Source organism: Cetorhinus maximus, chromosome 29 (assembly GCF_964194155.1).
Source record: "Cetorhinus maximus chromosome 29, sCetMax3.hap1.1, whole genome shotgun sequence".
NCBI classification, from domain to species: Eukaryota; Metazoa; Chordata; class Chondrichthyes; order Lamniformes; family Cetorhinidae; genus Cetorhinus; species Cetorhinus maximus.
In genome coordinates this window covers 14707185-14728086 of record NC_135907.1, presented here as the reverse complement: position 1 = coordinate 14728086, position 20902 = coordinate 14707185, and the positions used below count along the sequence as shown (strand labels likewise).

Below are 20902 nucleotides of genomic sequence, written 5' to 3'. Positions count from 1 at the left end.
TCATTGGTTGGAAGGTAAAAAGTTAAAAGGGGTGTGGCAGCAAAGACCAAACCCACGACCGATACCATCCAGAAGGACAAAGGCAGCAAGTGCATGGTAACAGCACTATCTGCAAGTGCTCCTCCAAGTCACTCACCATCCTGACTTGGAAATATATCGGCCGTTCCTTCACTGTCGCTGGGTCAAAATCCTGGAACTCCCTCCCTAACAGCACGGTGGGTGTACCTACACCACATGGACTGCAGCGGTTCAAGAAGGCAGCTCACCACCACCTACTCAAGGGGCAACTAGGGGATGGGCAATAAATGCTGTCCCAGCCAGCGAAGCCCACATCCCATAAGTGAACTCTTAAAAATGCAAATAGGACTAAAAGTAGCAACACAGGTTGATAAGCCCATCAGGAGAGCAGCTAAGTTGCCAGGATTCCTATCTAGAGGAATAGGTTACAGAAGCACAGCACAGTCTGCAGCACAAAAAGGATATTGAAGTACTGAAGATGTTGTAGAAAGGATTTCTTAAGGGTGTTATCAGAATTAACAGGATAATCAGGAGAGAAATCGGGCAAGCTTGGACTTCTTTTCACTGCAAAGAGAAGGCAAAGAGGAGAAGCGATGGGGTTCTTTAAAATTATGGAGGGGTTCTCAATAGGTTAAGTAGAGAAACTGCTTCCACTTGTGGCTGAGTCCAGCACAGGGAGGTGTGGCACAATGAAGAGATCGCCACCAACAGGCCAAACAGAGGATTTCAAAGGATTTCCATGAGAATGGTGGGAATGTGGAAGTCGTAGTCACGTGGAGTGGTTGAAGGAGATAGGATTGAGTATCTAACGGGAGGCTAGATACATACGCAAAGGAAAAGGAGAGAGATATAGGGTTAGGGTGGGAAGGTAACTGGAGCAACAGGAGGCTCGTGTGGATCACAAACGCCAGCATAGGCCAGTTAGGCCAAATGGTCTGTTTCCGTGCTGTAGATTCTGCGCAGTGTTGATCACTGATGATCTCCCAAGTCGCCGTTCCTCACACGTGAAATGGGACAGAGTTTTAGACTCCCGGGCGCAGGGCACCCAGTCTCACATCTGTACCGCCTAATGTCCGTTCCCCAGCTGCAATCTCTGGCTAGGAATCAGGACAGAGAGTACAGCTGATGTTTTTTTTTTTAAATTCTGCCTAGCTCAGGAAGATAATGCAATTCTAGGACTGACCAGGGAATCTGGTCTAGATCCAGCAGTGTGCTGCCCAGTGTTATTACCCAGAAGATCAGCGAGAGAGAGCTGGATTTACTCCTTTTTGAAAGGCACATAAGAAGAATCTCAAGTACAAGCTTTTTTTTGGGAGAGAGAGAGTAAACGAAGGGAATACCTTACCATGGTGAAAACATTCAGTCTATTTGTGCTTCTGGCCATATCTTAGCAATTTTTTTCCCAAGCCACAGCTTCAACCTCTGTTTCAGGTTCATTCTCACGTGCAATAAAATGTTACTGTAAATGGCCCTTTGAGCCCAGTGTTACTGGAAGTTTAGCTCCTTATTAAAATGGAACACACTCAACATTTTAGCATTGATTATTCTAAGTTGAGTAGAATCCCATTCATTAGACATTTAATCATTGGAACAAGCCGCTTGTCATTTTCAATCTCATTTTGTTACAGGTTCAAGAGCCTATTTTATTGTGGGCTCCATTGCCTGTCAATACGTAGCATCTAAGACAACATAGATTGGTTTTCCATTAACGTCCTCCTTTTATGACGTGGTACAATATACACACTGTGCTTCCTGCCTTTGTTAATCATGTTTACTTATCCTGCTTGCACAGGCCTTTGTATGATTCCTCCCCCTCCTTCAGGTACCGAACCCAGGAGGGCGTTGGCCGCTTCCACTGGAACGGTCCACGATTATGCTTGGCAAAGCACGGCAGTGCCTTCTGCAGTATGGCTGCCCAGGAAACCCTCCCACACTTGCCTCCTGCCATCGGGCACATCGGAAAGGTTTACTGCCTGTTTGGCCACACCTTCCGTGGCCATCAAATCGCGGAGTTGGACTCGAAACCACATCTTCTGGCCCAGGAGTAGGGCCACTTGGTGGCGTCGGCAGTCCCTCAGAATCGAAGATGACGTCCGTCAGGCTTGGTGAGACTTCAGGTGACTGAGGGGGCCGCATCCTGGATCCACATGTTCTTCCACAGTTGGGGGGGCACGTTGTTGTTCAGGGGAGTGGAAATCGCAGCCCCGGGTTGGCTTCCTTCTCCTCTCTCTGTCACCGCCGCTCTGCCTCACTGTCCAGTCGCTGAGCCTCGAAGTGGCTTGCGCCTTGATGGACCAGGCGGTGCCATGCTGAGCGATTGGCAGCATTGTCCTCCCGGTCAGTGGTGTTAATGCTTTAGAGCAGCCTTGAGCGTATTCCTTATAACTTTTCCTTTGGCTGCCCTTTGAGTGTTGGCCAATGGAGAGCCGTGAGAAGAGAACCTGCCGAGGGAGGCGGTTTTTGGGCATCTGGACTCAATGGCTCGTCCATCGGAGTTGGCTCCACAGGAACAGGGCTTCAATGCTGGTAGACGCAGCTTCATGGAGGACGCTCACGTTAGTCCGGCGGTCCTCCCATTTGATCCCCAAGATTCGATGCAAGGACCGCTGACGGAAGCTCTTAAGGACCTTAATGTGGCCTCGGTAGACAGTCCACCTTTCGTTGCAGTAGAGGAGGGTGGTCAACACAATGGCCTTATAAACCAGAACCTTTGCTGACTTCCAAAGGTCCCTGTTGTCAAAGACACATTGTAGCAGCTTGAAGAAGGCAGCGCTGGCACAGTTGACTTGGCGTTGGATTTCCTCAGCGATGGTAGTCCCCTGGGAGACGGTGGCTGCCGAGATAAGGGAGGTGTAGTAGGGACACTACCACCATGCCACAAGACTTTCCTCACTATGTTTCAGGCTTTTCAAACACATTTCCTCCTTTAGGTAGCCTGACAATGTTTTCCCAAAGTTGGCCAACAACAACTAGGGGAGAGAAAAGACCCAATGTGCTTCACAGAAACAAAAGAAGCAGAGGTGCCAAAGGGGAAAACCTCCCTTGGGCAGTGAGTGGATAGGATCTGGAACGCACTGCCCGATGGGGTGGTGGATACAGATTCAATCGCAGCCCTTCAAAAGGGAATTGGACAAGTACATAAAGGAGAAAAAAAATTGCAGGGTTTTGCAAGGTGTGGACCCAAAGATTTGAATGGTCTCCTTCTGTGCTGTACAATTTCATGGTTCTATAACCCAGGACAAAGCAGCCCGCTTGATCGGCACCCCATCCACAAACATCCACTCCCTCCATCACCTAATAAGAATCAAAATTCTTATTACTCTAGCACATGTAATGAAGATGATGGTAATGAAAATTATATAACGTGTGGCACTGATGGATCAAAACCATCCTTCATGCTTTTTTGTGTCCCTACATTTAAAAAAATTAAATGCAAATGCACTTGAAAAGGCAGATCTAATCGCAAACTGGTCTGGTACAAAATAAAATAGAAGTGTACAGAAGAAATTCTAGGCTGACACACAGTAGCAGCAGTGCGTACCATCTACAAGATACACTGCAGGAATTCACCAAGGCTTCTTAGGCAGCGCCTTCCAAACCCACGACCACTACCACCTAGAAGGACAAGGGCAGCAGGCACATGGGAACACCACCACCTGGAAGTTCCCCTCCAAGTCACTCACCATCCTGACTTGGAAATATATCGCTGTTCCTTCACTGTCAATGGGTCAAAATCCTGGAACTCCCTCCCTAACAGCACTGTGGGTGTACCTACACCACATGGACTGCAGCGGCTCAAAATGGCAGCTCACCCCCACCTTCTCAAGGGCAACTAGGGATGGGCAATGAATGCTGGCCCAGCCAGCAACATCCCATAAACGAATAGAAAAATAAACAAATAGATGTCAAGCTTCACGTTAGCCTTTAGCTCGTGTTCTGGACTTCCCTACATAGGCTCCTCCAGTTTTTCCTTCTCACTTGCTTTGAGATCTAACTCCGAATGAGATTATGGCCCAGCCTCCCAAGGCCTGCTTCTTGGGCTTGGCACCCATTTACCAGCTCAGCTTTTGAGCTGCCCCTTTATCATTGGAGCAACAGAAGAGTCAAGGCTACCCAAGTCAAGGAAGCTTGATGGGGGTACATTGTGTGACTAAAATTTACATAAATTGATCAAATGGCAGGGAACGGCCTATCATACTAACCCAGAGTCTGTAAGCAAAAAAACGAACCCTCTCCCATCACAGTGAAAATGCTTAAGATGTTTGGCATATCTGTTTAATATAGATCAAATTTGTCGTGAATCACACACTGCTTATTTGGACACCCTAATTATGGGCTTGAATTTGTTGAAACGGGACGCTTGGCAGATCACATCGATATTTGGACTTTCCAACTCCCTTTTCATATTGTTCAATACTTGCTGCATAACTTGCTGGAATGTTAATCCATCTATAGAGTGACAGGATCGATGCTGAATCAGGGGTCTCATGAACAGCACAGCCAAGAGCTGACCCCACGAGCAAGAGCTTTGCATCTATATAGCACCACTGGCGTCATAAAATGTTCCGAGGGGTCCCACAGGTGGGTTGTCAAATGGAATATGACACTGAGACATGAAGACAGATATCCAAAAGCTTGGCCAAAGAGGTAGACTTTGAGGAGCGCCTTAAAGTAGGAGAGAAGGGTAGAGAGTTGGAAAGGTGTAGGGAGGGAATTCCAGAGCTTAGGGTCCAGGTAGCTGAAGGCATGACTACAAAAGGTGGAACGATTATAGGCAGAGCGCAGAGATCTCATAGGCTTGTAGGGCTGGAGGAGGTTACAGAGATAGGGAAGGGACGTGGTCATGGAGAGATTTAATAACAAAGATGAGAATTTTTAAATTGAGGTGCTGTGGGGCCAGGACCAATGAAGGTCAGTAAAGACAGTGGAGTAGGGGTGGGGGAGGCACGCAATGAGTGAATGGGATTTAGTGCAATTTAGGATATGGGCAGCAGTAGTTTCAATCATGTTTATGGAGACTAATTACATTGCACTGTAACTACCCAGGAACAAACGACATGAGTCACACCAAGGTGAGGTGCTGCGAGGTGACCGGGTAGCAAATCCTGAACTCATCTTATATTAACTTAACCATCGTGAAAATATCTCTGATGCTCTAATGCATTCAAACACTTGACGTCTGAAGATGGAGCAGGAATGTAAATCGCAATGATCTCGGTAGAGACTGGTATCTGTTAAGAGGAAATTTGAACTTCCAGTTAATAGCTGAAAAGATGACACGAGGTTTCACGTTTTAAGACTTTTATTGTAATGAGAGACTAAAATCTCTATTGGCTAAACACTACCTTTGTACGTAACCTATACTTTAAACCACAAAACAGAACATTCTCTTTTTTCTTTTAGCACAACCAGAAACACACTTCACAGATATACTTTACACAGTAAAACAATCAAGTCAGAGGGAGTACAGCTGCAATAAGCTTCAAGGGAGTAAGGCAAGGCTGGATGGCCTCTACTTTAATGCCAGGAGTATTACAGGTAAAATGGATGAGTTAAGGGTGAGGATTGACATGTGATATAGTAGCCATCAAAGAGACGTGGTTGAGGGAGGGGCAGGATTGGCAGCTCAACATTCCGGGATATAGAATCTTCAGGCGAGACAGGGGAGGGGGTAAAAGAGGAGGAGGCATTGCATTATTAGTTAAGGAGTCTGTTACTGCAGTAAGGGGAGATGATATCTTGGAGGGGGCATCAAATGGAGCTTTGTGGGTAGAGCTTAGGAATAAAAAAGGGGCAACCACATTATTAGGTGTTTATTACAGACCCCCAGATAGTCAGCGGGAAATTGAGGAGCAAATGTGTGCACAATTTGTCGAAGTGTGTAAAAACAATAACAATAGGGTAATTATATTAGGTGATTTCAACTTTCCCAACATTAATTGGGATAGCCATAATGTTAAGGGCTTGGGTGGAGTGGATTTCTTGAAATGTGTACAGGAGAACTTTTTAGGTCAATATGTAGAGGGTCCAACAAGGGACGGCGCAGTGCTGGGCCTAATTCTGGGGAATGAAGCCAGACAGGTGGCTGAGGTGGTGGTGGGCGAGCGTTTTAGTAATAGCGACCACAACATGGTATAGTTTAAGTTTGTTATGGACAAAGAAATCGACAAGTTGCAAAAAAATGTTTTGGATTGGGGGAGAGTGGATTTTAGTAAAATAAGGCAGGATCTGGCCAAGGTAGACTGGGAACAGTTACTTGTGGGGAAATCTACAGAGGAACAGTAGGGGGTGTTCAAAAAGGAAATGGGGAGGGTACAGGCACAACATGTTCCCTCTAGGGTGATAGGAAGGAGTAACAAGCCCAGAGAACCATGGATGACCAGAGATATTCAGGAAAAGAGAGGCTTTTAGCAAGTACAAGGGAAGCAAATCAGCAGAGGCATTAGTGGAGTACAGGCAGTGCACAGTGGAGCTTAAGAAAGCGATTAGGAGAGCAAAGAGGGGATATGAGAAAGCTCTGGCTGGTAAAAGTAGGGAAAATCCCAAGATATTCTATAAGTATATCAATGGGAAGAGGATAACCAGGGAAAGAATAGGGCGCACAAGGGACCAAGGGGGAAATCTATGGGTGGAGCCAGAGGACATCGCTAGAGTGTTGAATGAATACTTCACGTCCGTCTTCACCCAAGAGAATGAGGATGAAGTTATTGAACTCGGTGAGCGAGACTGTGAGGTTCTTAAGCAAATTGATATAGGGAGTGACAAGGTATTGGAGGTGTTGTCAGGCTTAAAAGTGGACAAATCTCCAGTTCCGGATGATTTGTGTCCCAGATTGCTGAGGGAGGCAAGGGAGGAGATCGCAGGGGCTCTGACCCGAATTTTTAATTCCTCTCTGGCCACGGGGGAGGAGCCAGAGGACTGGAGAACAGCTAATGTGGTTCCACTATTTAAGAAGGGTTGTAGAGATAAGCCAGGGAACTACAGGCCAGTGAGTCTCACATCAGTGGTGGGGAACTTATTGGAGAAATTTCTGAAGGAGAGAATCTATCTCCATTTGGAGAGGCAAGGTTTGATCAGGGATAGTCAGCATGGCTTTGTCAGAGGGAGGTCATGCCTAACAAATTTGATTGAATTTTTTGAGGAGGTGACCAGATGTGTAGATGAGGCTAATGCAGTTGATATAGGTTATGTGGATTTCAGCAAAGCCTTTGACAAGGTCCCACATGGGAGACTTATAAAGAAGGCAAAGGCACATGGGATACAGGGTAATTTGATAAGGTGGATTCAAAATTGGCTTAGTTGTAGGAGGCAGAGGGTGATGACAGAAGGATGCTTTAGTGACTGGAAGCCAGTGTCCAGTGGCGTACCACAGGGATCTGTGCTCAGTCCCCTATTATTTGTCATTTATATAAATTACATAGATGACTATGTGGGGGGTAGGATTAGTAAGTTTGCGGATGACACAAAGATTGGCCAGGTGGTTAACAGTGAGGTTGAGTGTCTTGGGCTACAGGAAGATATAGACGGGATGGTCAAATGGGCAGATAAGTGGCAGATGGAATTTAACCCTGAGTGTGAGGTGATACACTTTGGAAGGAGTAATTTGACAAGGAAGTATCCAATGAATGGCATGGCACTAGGAAGTTCTGAGGAACAAAGGGACCTTGGCGTGTGTGTTCATAGATCTCTGAAGGCGGAGGGGCATGTTAGTGGGGTGATGAAAAAGGCATATGGGACACTTGCCTTTATCAATCGAGGCATAGATTACAAAAGTAGGGAGGTCATGTTGGAATTGTATAGAACCTTGGTGAGGCCATAGCTGGAGTACTGTGTGCATTTCTGGTCGCCACATTATAGGAAGGATGTGATTGCATTGGAGGGGGTGCAGAGGAGATTCACCAGGATGTTGCCTGGGATGAAACATTTATGTTATGAAGAGAGGTTGGATAGACTTGGGTTGTTTTCGTTGGAGCAGAGAAGACTGAGGGGCAACCTGATCGAGGTGTACAAGATTATGAGGGGCATGGACAGGGTGGATAGGGAGCGGCTGTTCCCCTTAGTGGAAGGGTCAGTCACAAGGCGGCATAAGTTCAAGGTGAGGGGCAGGAGGTTTAGGGGGGATGTGAGGAAAAACTTTTTTACCCAGAGGGTGGTGACGGTCTGGAATGCACTACCTGGGAGGGTGGTGGAGGCGGGTTGCCTCACATCCTTTAAAAAGTACCTGGATGAGCACTTGGCACGTCATAACATTCAAGGCTCTGGGCCAAGTGCTGGTAAATGGGATTAGGTAGGTAGGTCAGGTGTTCCTCACATGTCGGTGCAGACTCGATGGGCCGAAGGGCCTCTTCTGCACTGTGATTCTGGTCTTTAAGTAGACAGTCAATTCTCCTGAAACCAGGTCAAGGTGATTCTTAGCTCCTCAGGGCTTACTCCTATTCTTTTCCTTATTCAGCCTGGGAACTTTAAATCTCAGAACTGTATTTCACAATGAGGTTTCCTCCTCCGCCACTCATTTTAACTCCTGAGGAATTTGATCGCAAGCCCCCCATCCGCATTCCTGTGTGGTCAACCACAGCCTCTTGCTGCTTTTAGTTGCTCCCCCTCTCCCTGGCAGGCTAACCTTGTCTGTGTATTTTCAGAAATATCTTAGACCCTTCCCTCTCGTAGCCCATCTCCATGGCAATTTGAATCACATGGGCCTTGTATCCAGGTAGAAATGCTGATTCGCAATCCTTGAGACTCCAACTCTCTTTTACCTTCAAAGTAACTGTACCGTTTAAAGCAGAACTGTTTCCAATATGGCATTTGCAACACTTTCCTGGGACTTTGGAGGCTTACAGTCTGCCCACTGTTAGCACAGAGGCTGCAGCCATTGCCTCCAAAATGTAAACATCTTACACCTTCTTCCCAGAAAAACAATCCCTTTAATCTCTAACAATCAAACCAGCCAGGCTTGCTGCCAGACAAATGTCGGAACAGGTCACATGATACCCTTCATTTTACCTTAAATTAAAGGCACAGTCCAGACATAGCAATCTTACAAACCTCATAATTATAACAAAATACATGCAGTTGAATATTAGAGGGCTTTGCACAGATTTTCTCTAACAATGCTGAGGGTGTAGATCAGAAGCAACTTACCCGCGAAAAATCTGGCACTACTGCTCCCATGACTGACCGTTTAGACTCAAAGTTATGGAGTCAATTATGACACAAGAGGAGGCCATTCGGGCCACCGAGTCTTTTGTCAAATTTAGATGATCTTTTAAAAATTCATTCATGGGATGTGGACATCGCTGGCTGGGCCAGCATTTCCTGCCCTTGAGAAGGTGGGGGTGAGCTGCCTTCTTGAACTGCTGCAGTCCCTGTGGTGTAGGTACACCCACAGTGCTGTTAGGGAGGGAGTTCCAGGATCTTTGGTGGGGGTGGGGGGGAGGTGGTGGTGGGCATGCAAGTGGCCTACTCCTGCTCCTATTTCTTACCGTCTTATGTCTCCTCAACTCCTTGGTCGATGGTAGGGATGCTGACAGAGAAATTGGGGTGTGGGGAGGGCGCTCATGTCACCTTCAGTCTCCCTGACCCCAGCCTTGAGGGGGGAACATCTTGAACATTAGGTCATGTGGCATCGTACCTGGGTGGCCAATCACTTCCTTGGTGAAGCGTAGTCTGTGCATGCAGAGTTCTTCCAATAGGGTCTCAAATCACATCCATTCCCCGTACTCCCTCCTACCCTCAGAGTGTAGAGAGGTTGGTTCAGTCTCCAGCCATGGTGCTCGCAGTGCACCGCCTCCCCCTACAGGTGATCCCATAATAATCAGGTACGATGGAACACCCACTGAACAGGCGTTTTGAGCAGGTTCAAGGGGCCATCTGGCCTACTCCTGCTCCTATTTCTTACATCACATTTATGTACAATGCTTACAACCTTCCTCACACGTATAGCTAGGTAAACATAATTGTCTTCAGCTACCAAGAGCATACTGGCAAGAGAGGGGAGGGGAGGAGAGAAAGCGAGAGAGGGGAGGAGAGAGAGAGAGGAGGAGGAGGAGAGAGAGGGGGGAGGAGAGAGAGAGAGAAAGAAAGAGAGAGAGGAGAGGAGAGAGAGAGAGAGGAGGAGGAGAGGAGGAGAGAGAGAGAGAGAGAGAGAGAGGAGAGAGAGAGGAGAGAGAGAAGGAGAGAGAGAGAGACACACAGGCAGGCAGACAGACAGGCAGACAGACAAACAGGCAGACAGACAGGCAGACACAGAAATTTAGGAAAAAGAAACACACTTTAAACAATTTCCACATTGCCGGGCTGCAGCTCCACAGCCTCCACGGTCCCTTTGTTGGCCTCTCTGTCTGAGTTACTTGTTGGCCATAAGTTACGTTATTACTCAGTGACCATGGCCATTATTACTCACTCTAACTGGCTGTGATATGAATCATGGCGTGCATTTGGCAAGCCGGTGATCTCGCCAGATGAGAACAGACTTTTATTGGTTTTGGCAAGGCAACCTCCAGTGTAACTCATTCTCCACTATCTCCTGCTTTACTGGCACGTTAACAATGGTGCCATTGTTACATCACGACTATGACACATATGCAGGAAATTCGGGCCTGGGCCTCTAGAGAGCACCTCAGTAGGACCTTCCTATAAAGCGACCAGCCACAGCAGACTTGTACCGCCAGACGGAACTTCCCAATCTGCAGATCCTCAACACCGATATCAGCACCAACTTGACTCGAAACTTTTTAAACCCGGTTTCTCTCTCAGCCGCCAGCACCTTCTGTTTTTATTTCAGCTCTCCCGGTATCCGCAGCATTTTGCTTTTACTGACTTGCCGAGGGTTTCACCTGTGCCAACTTTCCACCAGCAAGGCTGAAGGAGATCTGTCAACACCATAAAACACAAGCAGGCTTCATCTTTAAAATCAGCCCACCGATGCACTGGGCACTCACCAAGCTAATCTTCTCCAATAATTAAAAGCATTCTCTCATTCTTTCCCCCCAAAAAAAAAGCTGTAGGTCTTGAGGGGTTGTGGAAACCTGGAGTGCTCTCCCTTAAAAGGCTTGGGTGGTGGGAGGGAGGGAGGGGGTCAGTTTGAGGTTCCAGGACACACAGCAGAGATCATACAGAGCAGAGGCAGATTAACGCAGAGGAGGTACATTTCAAGCATGATTGATGACTGGAGCAGGCTTAATGGCCTGAAGAGCCCACTCCCTGTTCCTATCTCCAGGAGCAGAACGGTCCCTTGCTTCAGGTGGAATCCCCTTGCAAAGTACAGAATCAAACACTCAAGGCTTTTTCACGCTGTACGTGCTGAGAAATTCCTTTTATCCACCTTCGTCCCTTTGAAGGAGTGACATTCCTCACTGTGTAAAAAAAATATACAGCTTGAGTATTAACAAACCTTGAGACCTTCAAGGCACGGAGAGATCGGAGTTTGATAGTTTCCAGGCCTTAGCGCCAAAGACTAGGGCTTTTCACATGGAGCTGCCGCTCATTTCGAGGTGACAGCAAGTAAAAGCCACACTTGAGTCTTGATATCGGTCTACAGCAAACATGGCTTCCATAAGAGCTGGCTCACTGTTACATCATACAAGGTGTCGTTGGGCTGAGATCAGCTCACCACCTTCAGGAAGGCACTTTTCTGCTAACTGCAGTGAGACAGTTTCGAGTCATAGAGTAGAACCAGAATCATCGACCTTGACAGCACAGATGGAAGCCATTCATTTCATCACACCGGCACGGCCTCTAAGAGTTCTCACCCTTTGGCAACAACTTGTATTTATATAGCATCTTTAACATAGTAAAATGTTCCTAGGCAGGTTAGAGAGGGTTATAAAACAACATTTGACACCTAGCCACATGTATTAGAGCAAATGGCCAAAAGCTTGATCAAATATAGGTTTTAAGGAATGTCTTAAAGGAAGAAAGAGGTGCAGAGGGGGTTTAGGAAGGGAATTCCAGAGTTTGATGCCCTATATTACAATCTCCGTAGAGACTGATCGAATTTCCAGCCTTTGGCTGAAGGAATAGCCCGACAAGATTTCACGTTTTAAGACTTTTAACTCTTAACAAATGACTTTAAAAAAAAAACACATTTGACTAAACATATTTTCTTTTTTTAGGCACTTATACTTTAACTATAGAAAGTGACATCCCCCCTGTATACTTATCACGCTGCCCACAGAATTACAGTCCTTTTAGCAAGCAGTCCACAGTTACTTCCAGCTTCCAATGGGTTCCCATATCCCTGCTTCACCAAGCAGGAACTTCGAATGGCCTTCTCCAGACACTTTCCTCAGTTTTTGGAGAGCTCCTTAAATCCACCAGTAAAGCCTGTTTCCTATGATGACTCTTCTCTCTGGCCATGCCAGAACAAATCTCCCAGAATCCTGGGAGGCTGCAAAACATGTCGCTTCAACTGGAGATGCTTGTTTCCCAACCGAGTATCCAACTGTGATAGATTGCAAAGCTAAACAGCCTTTTCTGTCCGGTAACCACAGAAAACATCTGCTGTTATATTCATTGATTCACAAGGAAGCCTGTAACCTGATCTCAAAAATGGTGCCCTTTGCCTTCTTCCCCATGGCAATGTGAAACACATTAACCTTGTATCAAGGAAGAAATGCTAATTAGCCATCTTTGATCCCAACTCCCTTTCATCTTAGAAGTAAATGGACCGTTTACAGCACAACTGTTCACAACCCACTACCCACACCACCTTTCTGGGACTATGGGAGACTTAAGAGTCTAAAGAGGCTGCTGTCATTGTCTCCAAGTGTAAATATCTTGCACCTCTTCAGTAAAACCTCAGCTTTCCTTTGATCTCTAATGATCAAACCACCCTGCCTGCTATGCTGTCAGGCAGACTTCAGAACAAGTCACATGACCCCCTTAATTTACCCTAAATTTAAAGCTACAGTCCCCAAACATAATAACCTTACAATCCTCATTTGTAACTGAAAACAAACAAGTAACAATGACAGGAAAACAAATTATTTTGAACAAACCCCAGGGAATTGTCTACACATTATACATGTTGTGCATTTGTGGTAAAAGAGTCTTGCATCAATGCTGATTTACACGTTTCTCTAGTATATACCACTATTAAACAGAACTTCATGTTTTGCCACAGCTCACTTTAACAGCATTAAAAACTTGTTTCTTTGTTCCACAGATGCCTAATCATGGAAAACAGGCTTTATCTCCTTGATTTCTAATTGAACGGCTTAATCTTTGCTGTCATATCCTGCACCATTCAAATTAAAATTTCAATATCTGGATATTGCAGGGCATTTGTACAATTCCAACTGTCCCAATTCACCTTGATAATATACTGAAGTTTTTAGTATTTGCTGAAGAAAAGACGACATTTTTTGTCTAAGCTTTTTGTCTTGCACTCATCAGGACAATTTGCAAGAAAATACCAAGGTCAGGGAAAACATATTTATACTGTATGAAGAGGGTGCTGATTGGTTGGCAAGTGGATTCTGGTTGGTAGAGGCATTGCCATGGAGAATGCACTAGTTGGTGGTGACTGACAGGTAACAGGCAAGCATTGTTTGAAATTTAAACCAACAGCCTGACTCTGATGGGTCAAGACATTGCCAGAGTGAAGCAGCCTGGCAACGCCTCTACCAGAGTCCACTTGCCAACCAAACAACACACTTTTCGTATATGTTGTTTCCCCAGACATTGGTAGTTTCTTGCGAATTGTCCTGAGTGTAAGGCAAAAAGTTGTGACAAAAAAAGTTTCTTTTTCAGTTCTGTACTATCAAATGACTACTAATTTTTGAAATGATGGGTACTAAATACCAGCTTCCAGGGTACTGGATCTCTCAGGGCTAATCAGAATTTTAATCATATGTGCATTTACATTAGAACGCTTATATCTGTAGTGTTTGTCCACTTCTCTATTCACTATATCAATATTGATGTAGTAATTTATGAAAATTTGCCTGTGCAGCAGCTCCTAAGCAACAAGTGTACAAGGGCAATTTCCATTTAAACGTGATAGGAATTTATACGACAGGATGTAGCTTAAAATACTCTTCTCCAATTATCTCGTGTCCCGTAAAGCCAATTTAGTTTATTACACTTAGCAATATAATCTGAGTACAAAGCTGAGAGATCAACTCTTCTCAAATTATTACCGTAAACGTAGCTATTCTGATCTAGAGCAGCAAAGGAGACATCCAGTCAGCCTGTCACACCTGTGTTGTCTTTGAAAGACCAGTCCAATTAGTCCCACACCCCTTCCAACAGGATGATTTGTAAATAGGTGAACACCATCCAAGATGACCTGTGGGCACTCCACTGGTGCGACCATTGCTCAGAAAACTATTACTTAACTGCGGAGACGCTGCTTTAAGTACTTTTCAAAAGGATATTTCTGAAATTCCGATCTACTCCACATCAGCATGTTCCGCTAATATTCAGTTCACCAAATATTTGACACCTGCCCTCCCAAGGCCAGACTCTCAATTGATGTTTAATGCACCCCAATTGCTTTCTGCTTGCAATTTCTTCCTCCACTGCCAATGGGAATGCAAATATATGGTCCCATTTATGCCAGCCTTCCTCCGATAGCTAGCTTGCCTAAATGATCATGGTCAGTCTTCATGCCAACCTAAAGAGCAGGTACCAGTAGGTTAATCATGGCAGGTGGCATAGTTGAGTTTAATCCTTTCCCCAGGCACTTAATTCTGTCACAGATCACTCAACAGCAGATCAGGAACACCTGTGCTAATGCAGAGGCTAATGCCAACCTGCTGCCTTAAGCAGTTAACTTATTTATAGAACCCCAATATTTCCTCAAGTAAGTCAAACAGGGTTTGTAATCGTAATAGTGCATCTTCCCACATCAATGAATGGTTTAAACCAATGTTGCTGCTTCCTCCAGTTCCACCCATTTTCAAGCATCCTAAAATAAGGCGTGCACAGCAAATCTCAATTATCAACTGCTGCATTCTTCTGTTTCACGCAAACATACCAATCATACAAGGATTGGTAGAGTAATTTGGGTTCTTTATATTTGAAGACTATATAAAGACAATGGTAACTGGGAGGCTGTACAGACATGCCTGACCTGCAAGATTGATGCTCCGTTCTGCCTACAGAGTCATGGGATTATACATCCCATCCTGTCTTCTAGTGGAAGAGATGGGCAGCAGTTTCAAGATGCACCCCCCTTAAAAAGGTACATCACAAGGGCAACTGTTTTCTCCAAAAACTGAAGACATTCATCACCCCTAATCATGGTTAACTACAAACCTCAATGCCTGTAGGCTCTTCCCAACATATTAACAGTTATTAAAACCCAGCAGTTCCTCAAGAGGGTAGATAGATTTAGAGACCATAAATCCGGAAAACCAAAGTCTCCTGCGTTAGAGGCATTCCAGAATCATTCCATTTCACCAAATAATCATCCTGAAACAAGACAGCGTTGGTGTTTTTCCTCTCCCTTTTATTTATAAGTTTTAAAATGTACACAAATAACAACCATATTAAATTGCATTGTAAATAACGTTAAATAGTGTCAGGAATAGAGAACTGTACATTAGACATCGAGACGGAATAGTCAGAGAGCACATTTTTTTTTTTAAAAAAGGGGTGGCGGGGAGGGCAGTTCAAAGCACTGAACATTTCGGCCGAGTTCACATTTAGATGGGTTTCCTCGAGAGGAAAGAGACACAATCCCCACTTACACACACAGAAAAGCCTAGACATCATCGCCGGCAACACTTAACGGCCAAGTTACAGGACATTCCCATTTGCTATTTTATTGCAAACATTAACCCCTCCCCCAAATTTAACTTGTTTCTCTCTCCTCAGAGCAGTCAGTATCATGTAAACATGTCAAGCACTCCTCCATTTAAAAATCACCGAGTTTCTAAGTGCACGTGGCCCATGGAGAGTTACTCTGCGTCGCACCTTATAACAGGTCAGACAGAACACTGAAAAAGGAGCGACCACCACATGCTTCACATAGGCCAAAACTTGGGGAGTGAAAGCAACTGAACTGAGCTGAAAGTCTAAGGCCGCTAATTGCTAAAAAATAGTCCCTTCCCCTGAATCTTGTCAATAGCCAAAAAATACACATACGCACGCACATACATTCATAAGATAGTGTGCAATAAATACAATATAGAACAGGGGGGCGTTTTTGCCATTACTTTCACTTGGATGAAGGCTGGCACCAATATCCATGGCACGCACCTGCTGCCAATCCTCAGCAGTACAAACAATAAAACCGTAGCAGCAGCCGCCTTGGAAAGGAAGGTCCGCTTTTCAACGCAACGTATTCAGTTTTCACGATTCCGGCAACCACTAAAAGCATGGGACTTCTCTTCCTTCTCTTTAGGGTTATGGAGCTAGCCAACAGCAATGACAGCTCACGGCTGACGAGAGCTCCATTTTAATTTCGGACCTTGAACCTCTCTGTCCAGGATGAATTTGGATATAGTATTCAAAAAAAAAAGTGGAGGACAGCACAGTTTAAAATTAAAAAACAGCATTAAAAAAAACACACTGCACTACCCAGTCATCCAGCAGGGAGAGAAGAACATCATCCCTCGAGTCCTGGTTGGATTAATACACTGGTCCTTCATAAGGGACAACATTCAGAGCAACAACGTGCTAGAGACAGATGATCTAGTCTGTAGTCCATCTTGCAGCAACTCATGTGAAGGGATACGCCGAATGTTTGATGCTGCCCTCCCCATCTACCCACCCCCTCTTTTTGCACAAATTAAAACTATGTTACACTGTTTGACATCAGTACTAAAGAAGCAACAGTTTTCACTTTACAATCAAAAAACTCGCTATTTACACAAATACAAAAAAATCTCAAAAAAGTTATTTATGAAATACCAATGTTAAAAAAATCCATGGGAAAATAACTTAGGAATCGCGTGTATTAAATATAAAACCGAAAAAAGTCATCAAGGGGGGGGATGTTAGCATCGGTGCACAGTTAATATCTCAAAAAAAATTTGAGGGTGACATTCAAGTTTACAGTACAGAAAAACGAAATGCATTGTGATTATATATTTCCACTCTGGAAAAAAAATGTCACCAGGTCCAAACCAGTGGGTAAGAATCTTGAAACGAGATACTCGGGAGGGGATAGTAAACCATTTTCTGCTTTCAAGCTGCAAGGTGCTAGAACTGGACCCGTCCTTGCCCACCCAACACTGCCCTCCTCCCCTCTCCCAACCCCCACGGTCTGGCCCTGAAGACGTTTGGCCTTCCGTTCCCCGATGCACACCCCGCCCTGTAATGCAACCCCCAGCTCCAGGTTTGCAATAAGCTCGACAGCTTTTGACGCCAAAAATTTGAGCCGCTGCAGAGCTGGGAGTGCAAAATTTTTAAAAAAAAGATACAAGCTTCCCTCTGTTCCTTTCCCCTTCCGAGTAGGTCATTTAAGATGGAACCGTATTCTAGTGGTAAGGAGAATATGCTGCTACATTTTGAGTGAAGGGATACGCTACTACGACAGATCATGGGACACGCAAGGTCACCTACTGCAGTTGCTGCCCAATTCCAAAACGGGTTTGCCTAAAATCAGCCGAGCACGTGTTTAGTTTGCAAACGAGGGAAGGGGTGGCGCTCCACTCTGCTACATCCAAACATCCGACCTCACCATTCCTCGCGGGAATCTATCCCTCCCCCCTGCCCCATCCTACAGGAACGCTGGCCCTCAGAATAATTTGCAATGAGTTCCAGGACCTCCTTCCAATTTCCTGCTACTTTCCACACAAAGTAGCACCAACCCATCTCCGCAGGGACAGTTTTGGAAAGATGATATTGAGGCATTCCACCACCACCCCCTTTTGGTTCCTAAAGATCAGGGGGGTGAGATGCCGGAAAAATTAGGGGATCTCGAGCTTTGCCCAACGGAGCATAATATCACAGCAAGTAACCTCGCAGCTTTTAGCGGAGCATCCCATCAACTTTCTGTCTGCTGAATTCGCAAGAATTTTACTGAACACCTTTTAGAAAAAAAGAACACGCGCATAGAACACACATACACAGTAGTTATTCACACATTTACACCTGGATCGGAAAACTCCCCTTAGCAATTGCCTGGGTCTAGTTAATTTTTTTTTTCAATGTAAACATTTCAGCGTGCCAAAGCTGACAAAATTCAGCACTCTGTACTCTTTCCTCTAAACTTGTTTTTTTGGATGCTTTGGATCTTGCTCTAAGCAATCAGGTCTCTTTGCTACCTCACCGAAAATGTTTAAAGGGCTTTTCTTTTTTTGGTAGGTATTTTGGCAAGTGTTTCCTCTCCACCTACCTCCACCACCACCACACCACCCCCTTTTATTACTCTCTGGGCAATAGTTAGGCAGGTAACTCTTCACAGAACGCTTTTGGTCAGGCAAGCACGGTTGAGGAAGGTGAAAAACCCATCATAAAAGAGGCGGCCCCGCTGATTGTACTAAAAAGCGCAAGATCCGAGAGAAGGCCACTGGCAGGCTGGGAACCTGGCACCAATGCGGAGCACCAAGTGGAACCCAAGCAGCTAGTGCTGCATTTACAGCTCCTCCAACATGTCCCCTCCAAAACCTTGATATTTAACCTTAATTGCAGCAAGTTTGTCCCAATTTTCTGCTCTTTCCTTTCCCACTGCCAGAAACAACCGAGTGGAGCCACCACCTGCACCGTCTTATTTGTGCAGGATAACAGGAGCCCCTTTGGATCTGCCTGAGCCGTGGTTGTTGATAGGGGAGGGGGAGGGGGGTGGGGAGAAGTGCAGCATAAGCCCACGTTGGCAATTTGACAGCCAAAAAAAAAAAAAAAAAGATTTTTATTTGAACCAGCTCACTACAAAGCTGTCTTTCCAGGTCTTCATCTTCCCCTGAATGTCTTGAACGTCGTGCATTTCAGAACTACCAGGTTACAAGGCTCTGCGCGTGCTCAGATCGTTCTCTGGGTAGTTAAGCAAGAGATGCCAGCACATGGCATTAAGCCCCATGCCCACCTGACGTCAGAGGACTCGCCGTCGAGGAAATGGACTCCAGATGTTGGCAAAACAGCGACGAAAATCAAAAATCACACTGGCTCGCCTTTTTTTTTTAAAAAAAAACAACAAAATGTAATATCGAGTGTTGGTTTGGCTAAATGTCCTTAACCTGTAGATCGGCGAGCGGGGGTGGTGAATGGGAATGTGGCACTGAAATGTTAACACCTGGATTAAGAACCTTCATCCAGATTTCCCTGCAGCCCCACCCTCCCCGAAGTTTTTCTTACTTTTTGAAAGGAAACAGGACCAACCGAACACAATAAAGCTTTTAAAACAATACCCTACAAAATAAATATATACACATTCTTCAAAAATTAGCAGCCAATGCGGTTCCAATGCCACTGGTTTTGTCAACACTATATATATATACACCGTAATACATACATATATGATATATTATATATATAGTTGACACAAAAAGGACAAACGGTTCTGATTGGACACACACACACACACACACACACACACACACACTCTTTAATGAGTGTTTGCTGAAAGATTTCCCCACCCCCTTCACACGAATAGTGCTTCTATTTAAAAATCGTGTTGCTCTTTTTCCTTAAAATATATGCAAAAGAGTTACTTTTTTTTTAAAACATGACAGTCTAGTCACCCTGGAGACAGAGGACAGGCTAGGAAGTGATTTTAACACCGACAAGGAGTTGGAAAATTGAGATTGAATTATTTTTTTTTGCAGTGGAGAAGTAGATGGCCTGAAATAAACTCTTTACGTACAGGAATCGCAGTGTTGTCACCTAAGCCAAGGGCGATTCCAGTACCACTTTGGCCATACCAGGACGCTGAAGGCTACAACTGCCCTCAGTTGCAGTACGAGGTGTTGAGTGCCAAGCCACCTCGGGGCTGGGTTGCTTAACTTAAAATTCATGCTGTGGTGGGGGAGGGCTTCCCCGTTTTGTTTTTAATATACAAAAATGACCAGTCTTGGTATTACTGGGACAAGAGGCTACTACATGTCCTAAAAAAAAAAGGGGTCTTGTCAAAGCCATTTTTAATTATTTGCTTCCTCTTTCCTTCACCTCCTAGCATTTAACTACATTTTGGGAGGTGAGCACGCGCTCTCAGAGAAGGGGAGGGATAGCGTTTGAAAGGAGGGGGAAAACAGACAGGCGGCTTCTTTATAATTGGCTGTTTGTTTGGAAAGTTCGAAGTCCTTGACTATTTGAGGGTGGGGGGCAGAACTTCTTTCCGGGGGTTGGTTTGGGGGGGGTGGGGGGGGGGGGGAGGTGCAAAATTAAATCTGGGTTTTCTTCCAGGAAAAGAAAACTTCCAAACAAGCGGGGGGAAAAAGAAAGTATATAATAAATCTGAGGTGATTGACACAAGATCATTGTAAGCGTGCTCAGAGTGAAATGGAGGCCTTGCATCCTCTATTCTCGCACAAATAAAATAGTGGGTGAATACGAGCCCTGTTCTGATATCCTCCCTGAAAGCTCCATCGCAGTGGTCAATGTTGGAGAAATCGCCCCCATCATTGGCGAAAATCAGCGAAGGAATCTGGAGGTGGGAGAAAGAAAGAGTTCACCGTTATTAAAGCGTTATCCCAACCAATGTTTCCTTAATTTGCATTGCTACAGCAATTGGGAATGTGACGGCAGGGAACAAACAGACCATGGAACAAGCAATGTGCCCTTTAAGATGTGTGCATGTGTCAATCTTAAAGGAACCGTGCAGTGCTACAATCGACCGCACACAGTAAACAGAAGTTAGAGGGGACATCGATTCCCCAGTTCTCTCCTTTCACCCTATGAACTTGCTACATGTTTCCTAGGGAACTTGGTACTCATCCAACTGACCTATGGAGCGTCTCAATTTGGACAGCCAGAATTTGCTTAACCACTGATGGCA

At 45.2% G+C, this 20902-nt stretch overlaps 1 protein-coding gene across 3 annotated transcripts in view; it reads right to left on the bottom strand.

Moving 5' to 3' along the window:
* Positions 1-19599: 19599 nt before the first annotated feature.
* Positions 19600-20902, bottom strand: part of LOC144669275 (casein kinase I) — a 72058-nt gene continuing 70755 nt past the window's right edge. For all 3 annotated transcript variants that reach the window (XM_078531605.1, XM_078531607.1, XM_078531606.1), the window contains exon 11: positions 19600-20551. The gene's annotated coding sequence lies outside the window, so the exon portion shown is untranslated. The remainder of the gene's footprint in view (positions 20552-20902) is intronic.